The sequence below is a fragment of the Periplaneta americana genome, chromosome 3 (assembly GCF_040183065.1).
Source record: "Periplaneta americana isolate PAMFEO1 chromosome 3, P.americana_PAMFEO1_priV1, whole genome shotgun sequence".
Taxonomy (NCBI): Eukaryota; Metazoa; Arthropoda; class Insecta; order Blattodea; family Blattidae; genus Periplaneta; species Periplaneta americana.
This window is the reverse complement of record NC_091119.1, coordinates 3,518,014-3,536,334: the sequence shown is the minus strand read 5'-3', so window position 1 is coordinate 3,536,334 and position 18,321 is coordinate 3,518,014. Positions and strand designations below refer to the sequence as shown.

Here is an 18,321-nt window from a genome sequence, read left to right as displayed (position 1 = left end):
GTGAAGCTTTCTTTTTCTGGCTCGATGCTGTCCGGTTTGAGAAAGGCCTGTTCATCATTGCAGTCAATGCCTCTCGAATATAATTAACACGATAATACCGTAGGAGTCAAAGCGACGATCTAATTGTTCCGTAGCCTATTCTTCTGTTATGCTTCGTTCATAACACTACACTATTGTAAGGTTGATGGCTTGAGCTTTTACTTTATACAGAAACAAAGTCCACACCTGTGGAGTAACGCTTAGCGTGTCTGGCCGCGAAACCAGGTGGCCCGGGTTCGATTCCAGGTCGGGGCAAGTTACCTGGTTAAGGTTTTTCCGATGTTTTCCCTCAACCCAATATGAGCAAATGCTGGGTAACTTTCGGTGCTGGACCCCGGACTCATTTCACCGGCATTATCACTCTAATTTCATTCAGACTGTGAATAACTTAAGGTGTTGATAAAACGTCGTAAAATAACCTACTTAAAAAAAAACTAGAATTTTAAAGAATGTAAAGGAATATGTAGCCTACTGTTATTTTGTGATAATTCAGATATTCATGTAGGTCTATCTTATCACATTTTAACCGAATAGTTTCCAACACTGAAGACTCGCAATGAGCTCTTTGTGGAATTTCAGATATGGGGGACATTTTACCATAGCGAAGTGTGTATGAATGGATTGAAAAGTTCAAAAATGGTGGGACAAACGTGAAGGAGAGGAAAGAGCGGGACGCCATCCACATCCAGTAGTGACGACAACTTTGATTGAGCAAGTCCGTGCCGTGATTCAGGCGAACTGAATCGATGAAGTAGCAAACCATATGCAAATCAGTCACAGTTCTGCTTATGACATTATTCATAAATACTTGCAGTAAAACTGTCATCCGGATTATTAATATTTGGCATAAAAAAGTTGGTGTTGAATCAAGAAAAATAAACTTACGGGAAAATGAATTTGAACGTAAAATGAATATTAAAATTCTCCCCCGCTACATTAATCTAGTAACTTCAGGGAGCCAACTTCAGAACAAAAAGTTATTAGATTTGTAATAAAAAAAATTGTAGAAAAGAATTCTTTGGTGAAAAAATAATGTTGACAGCTGTTTAAATTCCACGCCCCCTTACAGCCTTAATTAAAAAAAAACGTTAAACATATTTGTAATCAGAATTGAACAAAATTAATTTGGGATATGAAAATATACATTCTAAAGAAGTGAAATAGCCCATCAATCTTTTTTGGAGAATTTTCATGATTTTCAGTGGAGACTTCCCTTATCCGTGATAGCCGTACATTCCAACTATATGGAAGTATTGTGGCTTAAATATTTAAAGTTGTTATGAAATTCTAATAGTACTGGTGGCTTGTGCAGCAAATTCTGCAAACTAAGTTCATTAGACGTTCAAATAAACATTTTTCAGATTTATTTTCAATGAAGAATACCAGACATTCTGAAAGTTATTTGCTTCCATAATAATGAAAGATACTCTCTCTCGAGCCAATACTGAAGAGAACCACGCATATAAATATCTACACCACACCGCCATTAAATATATGAAAAAGACCCAACCCCACTTGATTAATAACTATACAAATATTTGATTTTTAATAACAATATTATTATTTTACGTAAGTTATATAGTTTTCAGTAACATATACTATATATACTATTTAGCCGCCACTCAGTAAATTATAGAAACCAAGATCTAATTTAAGATATTCTCTACATCTACTTATATAACCCCAAAACGTTTCACTTTCATATCAATATAGCATTAATATGACGTATAATTAATGAAAAATAGTCACATCATGGCATTAACTACAATAATATTTCATTTCTAATGGTAATAATGTCATCAAACCACCTCAAGTTTTGTAGTTTTTAATATCCAATACACAGCTGTACCCAGAAAATTACACACCACAGAATAGAACATGTAAATTATCCTTAGCAAATTAAGTTTTTAATAACCAATTTAATTTGAGCTCTAAACATGTCAGCATTCTTGCAGATCATGGCCTTCGTGTAATATTGTTTACTGTAGTGTGTGTTTTGTTTTATTTTGAAATGCAATTAGCTAGTTCTCAAAACTGACGACAGATGGATTTTGGAAAATAGGAAAATTATATTGAAAAATTGACATTTCACTGAAAACTACTATTTTTCTGAAAAACTTTGAGTTCCAAGCTTCAAAATGAGGGGCCATTTATTAAAATCCGTTCAGCCGTTTTCCCGTAATTTCCATTACCAGTTCAAATTATATATACAGATATATTTATTTTCGTAATCTTAAAGATGTATTATAAGGATTAGACACTAACTGGTGAAATGCACAGACGTCTGCTATGAAATATCATGACCTGAATGCTAGTCACTTCGAATGTTAAAACGGGGACATACGAGACAACGTCGTGAGCAAACAAAATATGCTCCAACAAGCAAGTAGAAGGCGCTACTGAAATGACGGGCAATCTTATCGCAGTAGTATGAAGCCGTTGTTTTCTTTACGCTCTAGTGTTGAGGGCTATGCCGATTCGCAAATAGACAAGAAACTGTGGTGAAAGCGGTCATTGACTTGGGTTTACTTATCTTAGCGCCAGAGGGATCCAAGCAAACCGCAAATAAACTGGACGGAATATCTGCGATCGAGTACAACTGTTTCCGTAGTGGTAGAATGACTGACTCATTGCCGAACTCCAATAAAAGGTAAGAAGACTTTTTAAAAGTTGCAATCCATTGATTTACTTTTAGTATATGCCATTCTCGGTACCATGTTTGCCATCAGATATCGGCTGAGGACAATGGATGTTCAGTAGTTATAATAATAATAATAATAATAATAATAATAATAATAATAATAATAATAATAATAATAATAATAATCTATACTAATAATAAATCTGTAGCCGAAATTTTTCTGGTAATTTTCGATTTTCCAAAAATAATTGGTCCTAACATATATAATTAACCACCCTGAAACCGAAAATCGCTTTTTTGAAATTTTTGTTTGTATGTCTGTCTGTATGTTTGTTACCTTTTCACGCGATAATGGCTGAACGGATTTCGATGAAAATTGGAATATAAATTAAGTTCGTTGTAACTTAGATTTTAGGCTATATGGCATTCAAAATACATTATTTAAAAGGGGGGTTATAAGGGGGCCTGAATTAAATAAATCGAAATATCTCGCTTATTATTGATTTTTGTGAAAAATGTTATATGACAAACGTTTCTTGAATAATAATTTGCGATAAGTTTTATTCCTTGAAAAATTTTGATAGGACTGATATTTAATGAGATAAATGAATTTCAAAATTAAAATAACTGCCATCTAAGGCCGTGTAATGAATTAAAAAACAAATGACTTCGTCTATAAGGGGCCTTGGACAGCAACAATCGAAAGCTATGAAAGATAGCCTACAGAAAATGTTTTTGTGTTTGTATGAAGTAATATCGGAAGCTAAATTAACCGATTTGTATAATTAATTATTATTTCACCATTGGAAAGTGTAGTTTCTCTAGATGGACATAATGTTATAATGTTATTACAGTAACTTCTGATATGATATAATATATTATATAATATAATATAATATAATATAATATAATATAATATAATATAATATAATATAATATAATATAATATAATATAATATAATTTAAGTTATTTGAAGGGTTCAGAACCATAGTGGGCCAAGCGCCATTTACTGAATACGTAGAAAACAAGGGTTAAAATTAAGTTATTACCATAATTCAATGGAAACCTATAACAAATAAAATGAAATATACACATTAAATCTAAATGAGTCAATCTTCATTAAGCTATGGTTGCATGTAATAAAAATTAAGAAACATGTTAAAGGAATTGTCATTGCACCAAATGAGTGTCTCTGGACGAAAATGATCGCATTTTAATTATTTGGATGCAATTTAAATTAAGTAACATATTAAACGATTTATCCTTCTATCAAACACGAATGTTCCCTGGATCAAATGTCCTATTTTAATTATGTAATTACTTTATATTTATTTCTAACGGGTGCAGCGGAGCGCACGGGTACGGCTAGTAATAATAATAAAAGTAATTGATTAACTAGCGGACTTACTCGTGTTAATTATGTAAGTCTGTGCGGCTTACAGCTGTTTCGGTGCTTCATCACACCATCCTCAGAGCCTACTAGATCTCGGGGTCATCTCGAACTTCTCTGCCTGTTGTGTGGATGCGTTTGATTGTTGAAAAGTGTTGAAAAGTGGCGTCAAATAGTGTGTGTACTGAAATTGATACATAGTTAACACGAGTAAGTGCGCTAGTTAATCAATAATTACTTATATTCAAGTGTTAGAAGTAGTGTACGCAAGATTCAAAATGTATAATAATAATAATAATAATAATAATAATAATAATAATAATAATAATAATAATAATAATAATAATAATAATGACAATAATAATAATAATGACGACAATAATAATAATAATAATAATAATAATAATAATAATAATAATAATAATAATAATAAACACGAGTGTGCTCAAGTTCCAGCCATTTTTTAATTCTGGAGGTCTGGTTTGATACCTTGTAGGAACGTAGATTGAGGGTGATTGTGGAATATTGGTGGAGTGATCATGATAAAGATGAGGGGAAGCAAGAGAACCTCGAAAAAACTCCTCGCGCCCGCCTTGCCCATCACTTTTTTTTATTTTAGTAGGTTATTTTACGACGCTTTATCAACATCTAAGGTTATTTAGCGTCTGAATGAGATGAAGGTGATAATGCCGGTGAAATGAGTCCGGGGTCCAACACCGAAAGTTACCCAGCATTTGCTCGTATTGGGTTGAGGGAAAACCCCGGAAAAACCTCAACCAGGGAATGTAACCCGGGCCACCTGGTTTCGCGGCCAGACGCCCTGACCGTTACTCCACAGGTGTGGACCCTTGCCCATCACAAATTCCTTCCTGACTCAGAAGGGGATTGAACCTGGGTCACCAAGCTGGAGAACAGAGAGATTAACCACTCAGCCACTCGCGAACCGTGTAATAGTTATTGTACAGGGACATCATTTTATTTTTACTTGCATTTTTATTGTACCTGCATTTCTGAATGTACTTCACTCCCACCCCTTCACTAATGTCCTTGCTCCCGTCAGACACACAAACTTACGGCCGCTGTTGCATTCGAAGTCTTCAAGCAGTGAAGTAAACACTGCAGTGTATAGTGTGTTTCAGAAATATGATTGCGTTTTCTATAGAAGAAAGAACCTATGTTAATAATATCGTACTAAAAATTATATTCAAGAAACGATAAATTCTATTTCAGAGAATATGCTTCAAAATGTTTTTAATAATATGCGTACTGAATTGAAGCCTGCATTGTAATGAACGGCAACCATTTTCAGCAACTTGTTTAAAAATTCAGATTAGCTTTATTTTGAATTGAGGTGGCTAGAAGCAAAGGAATGCTGGTGACATTTGTAATAACATGAGTTAAGTGCATCCAGTGTAAGCAAAAGTGTCTAAAATTTTAGTGGCAAAGGGATATTTTAATCGCATCACACATTAAAATTTAAATAAAAATTTCACCGATTTTACGAAATCTTAAATATTTAAACCCCATTTTCTCAAAAAAGTAACTTAAGTGCACTTACAGCCCTTTACTTATGACCCCCTCAATTTAAATGCACTCTCTATATTGTATGATAACATCAATAATTAATATGCTAAATGAAGTAGACATTACATAACAAACATAGCCGCCTGAAAAGTTGAGTTTTTGAAAAAAAAATGTTACTACTCTACTGTATTTTGATAAATTCCGTAAAAGTGATGATCAAACTGAAAATCGTAATATCGTATTTCCCTACAACATAAATGGATACACTACTTTTCTCTCCTCCTATAGCTAGTAAAATGATTTGTTTACATATTGCACTAGTAACATCAAACTCCTGTAATGGAAGGGGGCAACAGTGTTTCCGAGTATAGCCAGGTTAATGTTAAAAATGTTGGTAAAAATAAAGTGATGTCCCTGTAGAATTGCGTTTGTGTCTGAATTAGAGGGCTACGGGAAAAATTTACTGGTTATTTCTTGTCGACGTAAAAATGTAACTGTGCTGGTCATCAATCTGCCATTACGACTGTCTCCACCTCAGAATTGAAGTTCTTCCGTCTGTTAGTTACATTGGAGGCTTGTGAGCTGAGCCAGACACTTCCCAGTTTTCTTGCTATATAGGCCTTGATTGGAATATTTAGAGTGCTAGAAAACTGGATCGTTCGAAGAAAACTATTGAGGCGGAATGTGTGAGAGCGGGAAAGATCTGGAGTGGGGTGATGAGACAGCCCAACAGTAGAACCCGATGGTGATTTTTTTTCACTCGTGTCCTTTGCTCCATTAGGAGTAACAGGAAATTAATCAAATCAAGTCACTGTGTATATCGCTGGTGAAATTGTGATTATTGCGTTTTGAATTGTGCAGAGCGTTCCCAAGGAAACAGATGCCTTCAGGCAAATTCCGTCCGCCTTTAGCTGCTATAGAGCATGGATGGGCATCGTGCCTCACTTGAGAATTTGTGCCTCACTGACCTTCACAGAGCTTATCGCTCTGAGTGACATCATCTTCACAGTCTCCGTCCCTCCCTCACGCAGCTCCTAGGCGTGGGCAGGTTATATATCAGTTTCATAAGCAATATCAGTGGTGGCATAATGGCATTATCAAAGCAGTGTGTACGCGTTAGAAAACGATTATTTCATGAGAAATGGGAGGAAGAGTTTTTTGCTGTTTAGAGGGGGAGAACATACGATGTATGTTATGCTCGAAAATCCTATTAGGCATTAATAAATTTAATATACAACGACATTACTCCTTATGCCATAAAGAACATGCTGAATTAGAAGGTAAGACAAATTAAATGTTATTTTTCGTACTATTCCGAAGAAAATTTATGATCTTAACATTTCGAAGGTTCAGAATGACAAGGTTCTATCTAGTGTTTAGTAAATTTTACAGAAGAGCATTTTAAAAGTTTGGTTGTTAATATAATCAATGCAGATAAGAATCTTTTCAAACTAACTTTATCGCGCAAAATAATTGAGCTATCAACACATAATTTATGTGGTAGATAGTTGTGAAGTAGCAGAATTCAATGCAACAAAAATCTCAATTTTGCTAAAAGTGTGAGATAGAACCTTGTCATTCTGAGACCGCGATTTGCATAGTATACTAAATACGACATTATACGTTAAACACGCTGCATTAAAAGGTACGAGGAAATAAATGTTGTTTGTACGTATTATTTCCAAAAGAAATTTATAAAAAATTATATCAAATGTGCGTAGAAAACGAAATATGATTTTCTGAAATTATTTTAGGTCGAGAACGTGCAAATCTATTAAGTAATCTTGATAAACGCCAGAATATTCAAGAAAATAAACGCAGACAACGTGATGGAATATTATTGGCTACTTACGCAATTTCTCGCCTGTGATTAAAATCAGTTCAGCGACGGAGAAACAGTAAAGAGGTTTATGATTAAAGCTGCCGAATTAATTTGTCAAATTGAATAAAAGTTTTCGAGTCTCTCACGTTAACCAAGCGCTTTCCTAATAATTCGCCACTGACCGCCTTAGCGATTACGATAAGGTGACGCAGGTCACAGCAGTTTATATTTCCCATCCTACTCTGCAGTCTCCTCTCCTAGTAAACAAACTATTTCAAATCGAGTGCCTCACGTAACCGAAAATTGTGCCCATGTATGACATTGAGCGAACGTGATTGCCGAGGAAGTAGTGTGTACATTTCCCCTGGGTCGAGCGTTAGGTGAAACCTAATCTATTGATTGATTTTATCCTGTTGAAACTTTTACTAGCTACATCATGTCTGAACTACGACAGAGTGTACAGACTTGGAAAAACGTTATGTCGCACAGATACCTTGTAAGTCCCAAAAAAAGATGCAGTGCGCATGATCAGACATACAACGAAACAAAACTAATTTTATTATCTCAACTAGTCCTCTTGTGAACCAGGTCGCTCGTTTTCTGATCATGCGCACTGCTTCCTTTCTGGGACTTAAAAGTAGCTGAGCGACAAATCTTGTTTCTAAGACTGTACATTGGATAGAATGCCCAGTCGACAAAGTTGGTCAGCCAAACAAATTTCGCAGCGGCTTCTCTTCGAGGCCATTCTGGTAGAGCGGATTTTGAGGCATCTTTCCAATGTTTGTTCGTGCCCTCCAATAACAGCGAGTACCGAATATTTCCCGAGGATAAAGGGCGTGCGTCCGAAGCGTGGTTCTGAACACATGACTTCCGAGGTCAAGAGAGCATGGGAACTCCACGTGAGTGCAAGTAGCGTGTAGGCGGGTACCTTTATCTTTTTAGAACGGCGTAATAAAATATGGGAGTGCTATTAATTTTCCTGAAAAAATTTGATAGCCTACGTAGAATATTCTACTAAGTACACAGATATAAATATTAACTATAATAATGCAAGAATAAGTTTAATTTGAAAGTTAATTTCATTCTATTATGGATTGGCACATCCTAAAAGATTTACCTATCTTTTTTGTATTACCTTCATTTTGCCTTCACTTCCATACAATAGAATGGGCACTGTCTTCACTTCCAGGAGCTTCAGTAGCATATTCTTCCTCCACATATTATTTGATATAGGTAGAGTTCCATAAAAAAGAAATGGTCCGCTTAGTTTACTAACGTATTGCGCATGTGCAATAAACAAGAGCGCCTATACTACTTGTGGGAGTGTTGCAAAACTTGTTGCCTACACACAGGAGGACTGCCATTAAGAATCGGCCCATTATTTTTTTCTGGTACTGCCCATTATTTTCATACGTTTTGGTTTTATTTATAGCTTATTTCTCATCGTTATCATCATCATCATCATCATCATCATCATCATCATCATCATCATCATCATGTCCACACCTGTGGAGTAACGGTTAGCGCGTCTAGCCGCGAAACCAGGTGGCCCGGGTTCGATTCCCGGTCGGGGCAAGTTACCTGGTTGAGGTTTTTTCCGTGGTTTTCCCTCAGCCCAATATGAGCAAATGCTGGGTAACTTTCCGTGTTGGACCCCGGACTCATTTCACCGGCATTATCACCTTCGTCTCATTCAGACGGTAAATAACCTAAGATGTTGATAAAGCGTCGTAAAATAACCTACAAAAAAAATAAAAAAAAAATAAAAATCATCATCATCATCAACAACAATAACCGACAAATATTATACCTCGATGACCAGTTACGCAGGGATGTCAAAGCGCCTGCACTGTATGCTCTCAAGAACCCGCACAACATTTCCTTAAGAGCGATGATTCACTTTATCTTGCTAAAAAGTGAACCTTGTTGGATTTGTATTGCCTGTAGTATGAGCACGTAATACAGGCGCTTTGACACCCCTGAGTTACGGTATCTATCCACCTTTCCATCTTTTTGGGTCAGCTGGGTTTGCGGTGTATGATAAAATCAGTTTTGACGTTCTATTGGAGTTAATTCTGTCTATAATATGTTGTCTGCGTTGACTTGTGTAAGTATGGATGAACTTCAAGACAGACTCGCTTTTAGCCCTCTAGAATGTCTTCATTTCTGCGGCAGTCCATTAGTGTGTCCCGCTGTCCTGGTCATAAACCTCATTTCGGATGTTGTGAAATGTCTTTTATCTGTTTTTCTGACAGTCCGTGCTTTACTCCTATAGGCTAGGACAGATCAGGCTAGAATTTTATAAACTTTGAACCTAGTATTCATTTATTTATTTACTTATTCATTTATTCATTCATATATTTATTTATTTATTCATTCATTTAATTAATTATTTATTTACTTATTCATTTATTTATTTATTCATTAATTTATTCATGTATTCATTTCTTTATTTATTTACTTATTTATTTATTCATTCACTTATTTACTTATTTATTTATTCATTTATTCGTGTATTCATTTATTTATTTATTTATTCACTTATTTATTTATTTATTCATTCATTCATTTATTCGTGTATTCATTTATTTACTTATTTATTTACTTATTCATTTACTTATTTATCTATTCATTTAATTATTTATTTATTTATTTATTTGCTTATTCAATTATTCATATATTTATTTATTTATTCATTTACTTATTTATTTATTCATTTAATTATTTATTTATTTATTTATTTTATTTACTTATATTTTCATCAACATTTATACCAGTTATACTGTACCACCACAAATATGTTTTTAAACTTATGAGGAGCTGAAAACTTCGTTGATTATTCCTGTGATTTTGGTAAATTTTTATATTTTAGTAACATGTCTAGTGCATTCTATATAGCTAAATGAATTAACCTGCTCTTTCAATGCAGATTTTACTTCTAATAGGTTCTTCTTCTCGAAATTCCATAATTTTTGTTTTATGTAGAGAAAATATCATGATAATGTTTGGAGCTTTTTTATATTATATACAAGGTGTAAGGCTCATTCACAATGAAAATTAAACATAACGTTAGCGTTAACTTAGGAATATAAACGTTACGGTAAAATCAAGAAGTCATACCATCATTCACGATGGGGACATAAACATAACAGCAAACATACTTGGTAACCGTGGAAACATAACAACGACGCCATTTCCTCATATTCTGTCGTATACTTCAGCGCTCCACGATTGTGTTCTGTTTGCAAATCACGTAAGCATAAGCATGAAAGTTTGGAGTTTGCAAACTTTCATGTTAACGTCTTACGGTAATGTTAATGTCAATGCTTATGTGAATCATTGTGAATGATCCCATTTGGTAGCCTGGGCGCAAACTTCTGTGTTTATGTTACGGTTATGTTTAATTTCCATTGTGAATGGGCCTCAAGACTCGGAAACACTTTCAGCAGCATCTGATGCGATTCGTGAGGTGCCTGCCGTATTTAGAAGAGTGCACGACAGTTTTCTTCGACGGCATTACATGCACTGAATGTGGTAGTCGCCAGTTCGAACACCTCTTTGTGTAATACAAAAGTCATTGTTAAGTTCAGGTAGTCTCTTCTCACTTTTACACAAATTACTATTAAGCCTACTTCATTGATATGCTGTCCATCATGTATCGAGATTATTTCCTAGACTATGAGTTCGTTATATTCCAACCACTCTGTAAGCTCCTCAAGTTTGAGGACAACCTTCTGAATCATTCTACTTTCTACACGCGGGCTTGCTTTCTGGGGAGAAACGTCACACCGGCGCGGCGTTTGCAGTGAGCTGTGACATTGTATTGTCGAAGACGCGCAACGAAGTACTTTCACTGTTGCTTTGATTTGTACGTTAAAAGTGAAAACGTCACACTCTTCGGTTTTTCTAGGGATACGGAAAAGTTATAAGTACTGTAATTTATTATGAGTCATTCCTTTCATACCAAAGGGCGCCGTGACTCATTTGCAACAGCAGTCTTTGATTTATGTAACAAACTCTCTATAATAGCCTAATATAATATTGAAACAAACAATCTGTGGAAGACCCCTGGTTTATTTATTTGAAACACATCAGACAAATAACACTGACAGACCGACCAGAAGGGGCCTGAATTCTATAAAACAGGAATTTCTGAGTTTTGAAAAATTGAAAATGTTATGAAGAGTTCGCGGGAAAAACGATGAATGTCACATTTCTGTTAAGGATTACATAATGATCTAATTGAGTATATAACTGCAAGATGTAGTGCTGTTTCTATAGAAAATAAAGGAAAGGATTACTGTATTTGTGTGATAATTCTCCTTTTTACCATTTTTCATAAGAACAACATTAAATTTCGCAGTGATCCATTGAATTAGATAATGACATCGACCTTAAGAAAACTGTGACATTCATCGTTTTTCCCGCGAACTCTTCATATATGAATTTCGAGAAATGATGGGAAGTTTGGATATACTGCCCCTTCTACCAAAAAGTGAATTCAGATTTTGCTGTCTGGCAGAAGATTAGTAGGAAATTCACCTACGCACAAACATTGCACCCAGACTGCTTTGCATTATACATGAGATGCATATCTGCCGACTCTAAGTTTCAGTAAGCTTCAGTTATCGAAAAATACGGTAAAACCTGCCGAAATAGCCACAAAAATATAATTTTACCTCATTCCCACAAACCACGGATTCACGAAATACGGTTTTTCTGCTGATAAAACAGAACTATCATGCTCTTCTAGGTCAAAATATGGTGCACTTAAACTTGTAACGCGAAATTTTTGTTTTTAGAACGAATTTATTCGAAATTAGTATTTCCAAGAGAAATTTTATTTTATTTTTAAGAAAATTAAATTTGAAGTGCCCAAATATTGATATTTATGTACAATATTTTGAACATACGCGGTAGAGTAAAGAAGTAACCTTAATAATTGTTTTATTAATTGAATATGTATAATAAGACTACAAACACTTTAACACTTTCAACATAGTAGGCCTATAACAGGAACAGTTGCATTGAACGTACTGGGGACTATGTTGAAAAGTGATGAAGTGTTTGTAGTCTTATTGTACTTATTCAGTTAATAAAACAATTACTAAGGTTACTTTTTGACTCTCCCCCGTATATAGGCTATGTGGATTCTCCTTTTGAATAGGGATGGACTCGTTCGCATTGTTAATTTTATCGGGTATGACGCAAGCATTGCCATGACTACAGAAGTATAATGAAGCTGATGTAATTTCTGTTCCACAAAATCGCTAACACGGCAAAAAGGAAGAGAGATGTCGGCTATATGTACACAACTTCTATTCCCCACACAGTTCACGTCCGTGGGTTCGAATCCTGCCTAATAAATGGATGCGTGTACTTTGCATTGTTATGGCCATAAGCGTGTGTCCGTCTAGCTTCTGGCGTGTATCATCGATAAAAGCCAAACACGGGCGACAGTTGGGTGCGTCATAAGCGGAATCTCTGATGTGTCCTTAATATGCTACCTGAATCTGGCGTGTTGTTATACAACTGAACGTGATTTCAGCGTATTAATGGGGTAATTGGCCAATTTGAAGAGTTTCCAAACCGTCAACTTTCACTGAATCCGTCCGTTGCACAGTGGCCGAAAAGCCAGTCAGGGGCACTTGGTATGCACAGTGCACAAACTGAATGACGTGACGTCAGCTATTGTTGTGTGCGTCACTGCACGAAACCTGACAGTGCATGCAGACACTGGTACTCCTACAGGCGGAAGCAAAGAGTAGAGACCGGAAGTACAGTTTGGAAGAAGTGAAGAAAGAATTAAAGTTACGAGTAAGTAAAGCAGCGGATTTGAAAGTGCAGATCTAGCGCCACGAGATGAAGCCCAGGTATTTGGATTGCTTACAAGTGAAGTGAGTACACTTGCTTGATGAATTATCGTTACTTTTGTCGCTGTTTTTCTGTAACATTATTATTATTATTATTATTATTATTATTATTATTATTATTATTATTATTATTATTACTGCAGAAAGAGCAGAATTTGTGACGGTGAAAGGAGGAAGAGAGTAGCATTATAAGTGGATGGAAGGAAGGCATGCAGAAACTAATATGGGAAATCGGGGAGGTGTGGGAGGAAGATAGTGGAGCAAATCGGAGGAGGAATATGGAGCAGAGGGTGACATTAGTGCTGCTGAAATGATACGAAAAGTACGAAATAAGTTAAAGTGAGTGTATGGTGTGTATTGAATTATGAATTGGTGAAGAAAGTGGACCAGAGTAATAAAGGCAAAGGTAAACGAGTAGAGGTGCAATGAAAATTGAAGGTAAAAAAATGTCAAGAATAAGAGAGATATGATAAAGTACAGTACAGTATTTAGTAGAGTCTACATAATAGGGGATAGTTATTACTAAGCTTCGGGTTTTTAGGCACTAAAAACAGTTGAAATAGGCAGGCAAAATAGGCACTCAAAATTCTAAAATAGACATTTAAAAAGGCACTAACAAATTTCTAATTCTTAACGGCTAACACGACCATAGCGTAGCATTATACACTACTTTCTATAGGAATGTCATTATGGCAGTGAATAACTGAATATTCCCCCAAATGTTGTACTGAGAACTGATGTCTATTGTCTGTAAGAATGTTCTTAAATTGGCAGAAACTCCCTTCCACTTCACACGAAGTGATGGGGCAATACTTCAGGGATCCAATCCCAGCTGGGGACCAAGCCAATGGGAACGCAGTAATGTCAATGTCATTTGCAATCAGCAATAACACTTGCTCCCAACCAGGATTTCTTTCCACAATTTTCAAATACTTATTTCTCATTATTTCTCTCACATTGCTTGGTATTTCTTTTGGAATAGTTTCTACTTTCTTCATAAGTTACACAGCACTGTGGAGTGGAATACTCCTGTTTCCAGTTTCGTTATGTACGCAGGCAGTTTTCCAAAGTTTGCTTTGATGAAAGCAAGATCAGATGCTAGCTTTGGGTTTTCCAGGATAATATTTGCTGCTGGATAAAAAAAGAAACAAATTACAGATTTAAAAAAATCTATAGAATAGTAAATAAATTCAAGTATAATATATAATACGGATATTTAGACAACTTTTAGGCATTTATAAGCAAATAGGCATTTACTGTTGAAATAGGCAATTATAGGCACTATAGAATTCGCATATAATACTCACAATGTCTTAAAATGAATATGTAACCTAAAAGCTTGCGTCTTCAGGTTAATGATTAAAATAGGCATAAATCCGCAGCTTATTTATTACACAAATGAATAGATAGAGGGGGTACAGTAGTTATAGGAGTTAGAATAATGATATGGCTAGGGTAAGAGGTAAAGGAAGAGGGGCAATCGGCCTCGATAGCACAGTCGGTATAGCTCTGGCATTCTATGCTCGAGGTTGTGAGTTCGATCCCGGCCCAGGTCGATGGCATTGAAGTACGCTTAAATGCGACAGGCTCATGTCAGTAGATTTACTGGCATGTAAAGGAACTCCTGCGGGACAAAATTCCGGCACACCGGCGATGCTGATATAACCTCGGCAGTTGTGAGCGTCGTTAAATAAACCATAATGTAATTTTTAAGAGGGCATATGGATGGAAAAGAAGGTAACTACATGAAATTATAAAATTCAGGAATAATAGGCCTAGGAAACAGTAAGAGTTACTCATGCGGCAAGGAAATATTGAGGTGGGTCCCTCTCTTGCCGCTTTTTTTTTGCGAAAATTAGTGGCAACATTGCTAGTATTCAGCTTCCCTTGCGGTGACTAAAGTATGGAACTCGACTATGAAGAAAGAAAGCAATAGCAGTTACCCCGACAACGTGAACTTTGAACACCACAACCGAAAACATACATAGGTCATTCGAAAATTATATCTGTTTCTTTTTTTAAGATGAGACATGACAGTTAAGCGGCCGAGTTTGGAACTACAGCACTGTGTTGCCACGCGACCAGCCGATGTGAGCTAGCTAGATGGCTGACTTTAAAACATTCATTGACAATTGACGCGAAAGCAATAAAAAAAACAGTACAACAATCGACAGAGAAATTAACACGAACGTATTAATGCTAACATTGTATACATAACAAATGGCTCCAAGAGAGCTTAAACACTCAACAAGAGGGAACTGTAACTTTGACAACTCAACTGTGGTTACCATAGCAACAAGCTTCCCACGTTAAGTGGCATTCAGTTGTTTTTCCGATCACAGCGCTACTGTCATGTCCCATGTTTATAAGAAACAGGTATAGTGACTGTGGTATTAAGACTGCTATCTGAAACTCTAGCGCCAAATGTAAGCTGTAGTATGAGATGGAGTGGTGCCTGATATGTATTATAAAGAGGCTTCGAGACTTTGGACCCGATACAATACGTTTTCTGTGCATGCACTATAGGTTGCTAACTCGCTGCAGGTAGGCAGAGATGTGTTGAGGTAACAACGTTGCTATTTAGAGTAGAGTACAGTAGTATGGGGAAACACCCATATGTACATTCTGAAAGTAAATATACATTACACAATGATAATGTCAAAAGAATGTGAAAAGCATTTATTCTCCTGTCTTTTATAAGCATTTGTGTTTAATTATACACAGTGTTAATGGTGGAAATAAACATGTAGCAATTTTAATTTCTTCATTTATCCTATTGGTCGTCTTTAGGAAGTGCAGTTACAGTACCGAATTGCAATGTACTACAAGATACATTCTCAGCGTCTCAAACGTAAATCTTTTTCGGTTATCTGCCAAAGTTTGTACTGTAGAAAGCTGCGCTCTACGCCGCATGACGTGATAGGAGCAAAACGAAAAAACCTAACATCATTGCAGTCTCTAAGAGACAGTCCTTCATTCTCGGGTGACTCTATGTCCACTAATTTGCTGTTTATGTTACACAATGTTCCATATCCGTTATTTTTACATAAAATTGATTTCCACTTCTGTTTTACACGTTCAGTACCCGGTGTACTTGGTGCCTCATTAATTCTCTGTGTCATTTCCTCAATTAATTTGAGGGCTTCCGGCATCTCTTGCTCTGACTTTTCTAACCGTGTAATAGTTTCAGACACAGTTTGTATGAAAACCAAATTATTCGTCAGAACCTTCAAATCCAGAGCGTTTTCCTTTGCGTATTTGTTGGCATTCATTCTACCACTGTACGCTTTACCACTATACTCAGTACGCCGTTATGCGGATTTCCCACTGAACTGCTCTATCGGGTCCGAAGTCTCGAAGCCTGGTTATCAGGTAGTAATCTGATTCTTACTCTGTATGCAGTGACAATCCAGATTGTGGCGACGAACACTTGGTACTGGAGGAGTTACTTTTAAGACAAGTAATTTTGTCAAATGTGTATAAATATTTGATCTTTAAGTGTTGCCACTTATTTTGCAAAGACTCATAAGCTCTGACTCGTCTTAATCTTGATAATTTTTGCTTAGAACTGCAATATTTACAAATATCATAGCAAAATATAATTTTTATCCCGTCAACCTCCTTTATCGATCAATGGGAGTCTTTAAGATACTATTAAGAAATTCCAGATGTTTATAGAAGTTGTTGGCAACCTTGTTCAGCACTGCAACTTCTCGATCGCTGTTGAGTAAACAAAGAGTCTCCCCACAAGTAAAAATGGAAAGGATCCGAAGAACGTGCGAGCCAGAGATTGAATCAGTTTGAGTTGGTTATAATTAGCTAATAGGGACTGTTGTGGGTGAAATACTGGCAGGATATCCTGTTGCAATTTTAAGAGAAATTACAATGAGATGGTGGGTGAAGTACCAACTGGTGTAATTCATTTCTTATATAATGTACACGCGATGCTTTGCCATATTAGAATCGCGATTCCGATTCCAAAGCGAATGGATTGGTTGTGGAGGATCCATTGCTGGAACACAATAGTACATTATGCAACGAGCCTATAATGGTAGTAATTAAGACGCGAGTATGTTTGTTTATGAAACGAGCGCAAGCGAGTTTCATAATTTTCATACGAGCGTCTTAATTACCATTATAGGCAAGTTTCATACGATTTTTTATGCTCGACCATATTTCTAACTTGAAATAATTCATAAGTATTCATGTTATTGTTATGTGAGTGCAATAGCCTACCTCATAAATTGTGAGATGTGCGCAGACTCGAAAGTATTGATTTTTTCCGGGAAACGAATGTCGACGACCTTGATATAATCTAGAGAGTAAGATAAAAATTAATCTTAATATAATCTTGAAATTGAATTCGACATTGAAAAACGAGATGAGAAATTGAATTTATTTGAATATTATTTACAATTAACGCTAATTATTATAGTAACAGAACATAACCTTCTGCGACAGTATTGGATTTCCAGCCTCCGTGACGTTTCGCTACTTGTCTTTCGATTGCATATCCGATAATAATCGAAAACCTGAACTTTAATGAATAGGTGTACTTTAATGACATGCATTAAAGGACTGCTACCAGGTGTATAATTACTACATTTCGGCATGGTCGAGCATAAAAATAGTTGTAACTTCAATGAAAGCGATTTCGGACGTATATTTACATGAACTTCATTCTTGTAGGTTCTAAATGCAAGTTAGCTCCATATGTCATGAAATAGAATAGTATAGTCGCGACGCTGTTATTCCCGGCGTGACTCCTCCTCTTTGCTTACGTCTTAGAAAATGAAGGCTCTATAAAGTCTAGGTAGGTAGTATCGTTCGCCATTTTTGTTCTTTCGTTGCCGAGCTACCATACGAGGAATCTATTTGCCACACCGTTAAACATTATCATGTCGTAGCTCCTATGATAATAAATCAAACGCACTGTAATTCAGAAAATAATTGAGCGGCAAATAACGTCTTCGTGTGCTTTCTGCGAACGCCAACGAAAGAGCCAAAATGGCGGGCGATTATATTAAGTAT

At 35.9% G+C, this 18,321-nt stretch overlaps 1 protein-coding gene across 2 annotated transcripts in view; it reads left to right on the top strand.

Annotated features, from left to right (window-relative positions):
• Positions 1-18,321, top strand: part of LOC138695760 (clavesin-1) — a 68,017-nt gene that overhangs the window by 8,979 nt on the left and 40,717 nt on the right. The window contains exon 1 of one of the 2 annotated variants that reach the window (XM_069819940.1): positions 13,108-13,234. The exons of the other annotated variant lie outside the window; for it this stretch is intronic. The gene's annotated coding sequence lies outside the window, so the exon portion shown is untranslated. Of the gene's footprint in view, positions 1-13,107; positions 13,235-18,321 lie in introns of those variants that run through there. 2 annotated transcript variants of the gene reach the window in all.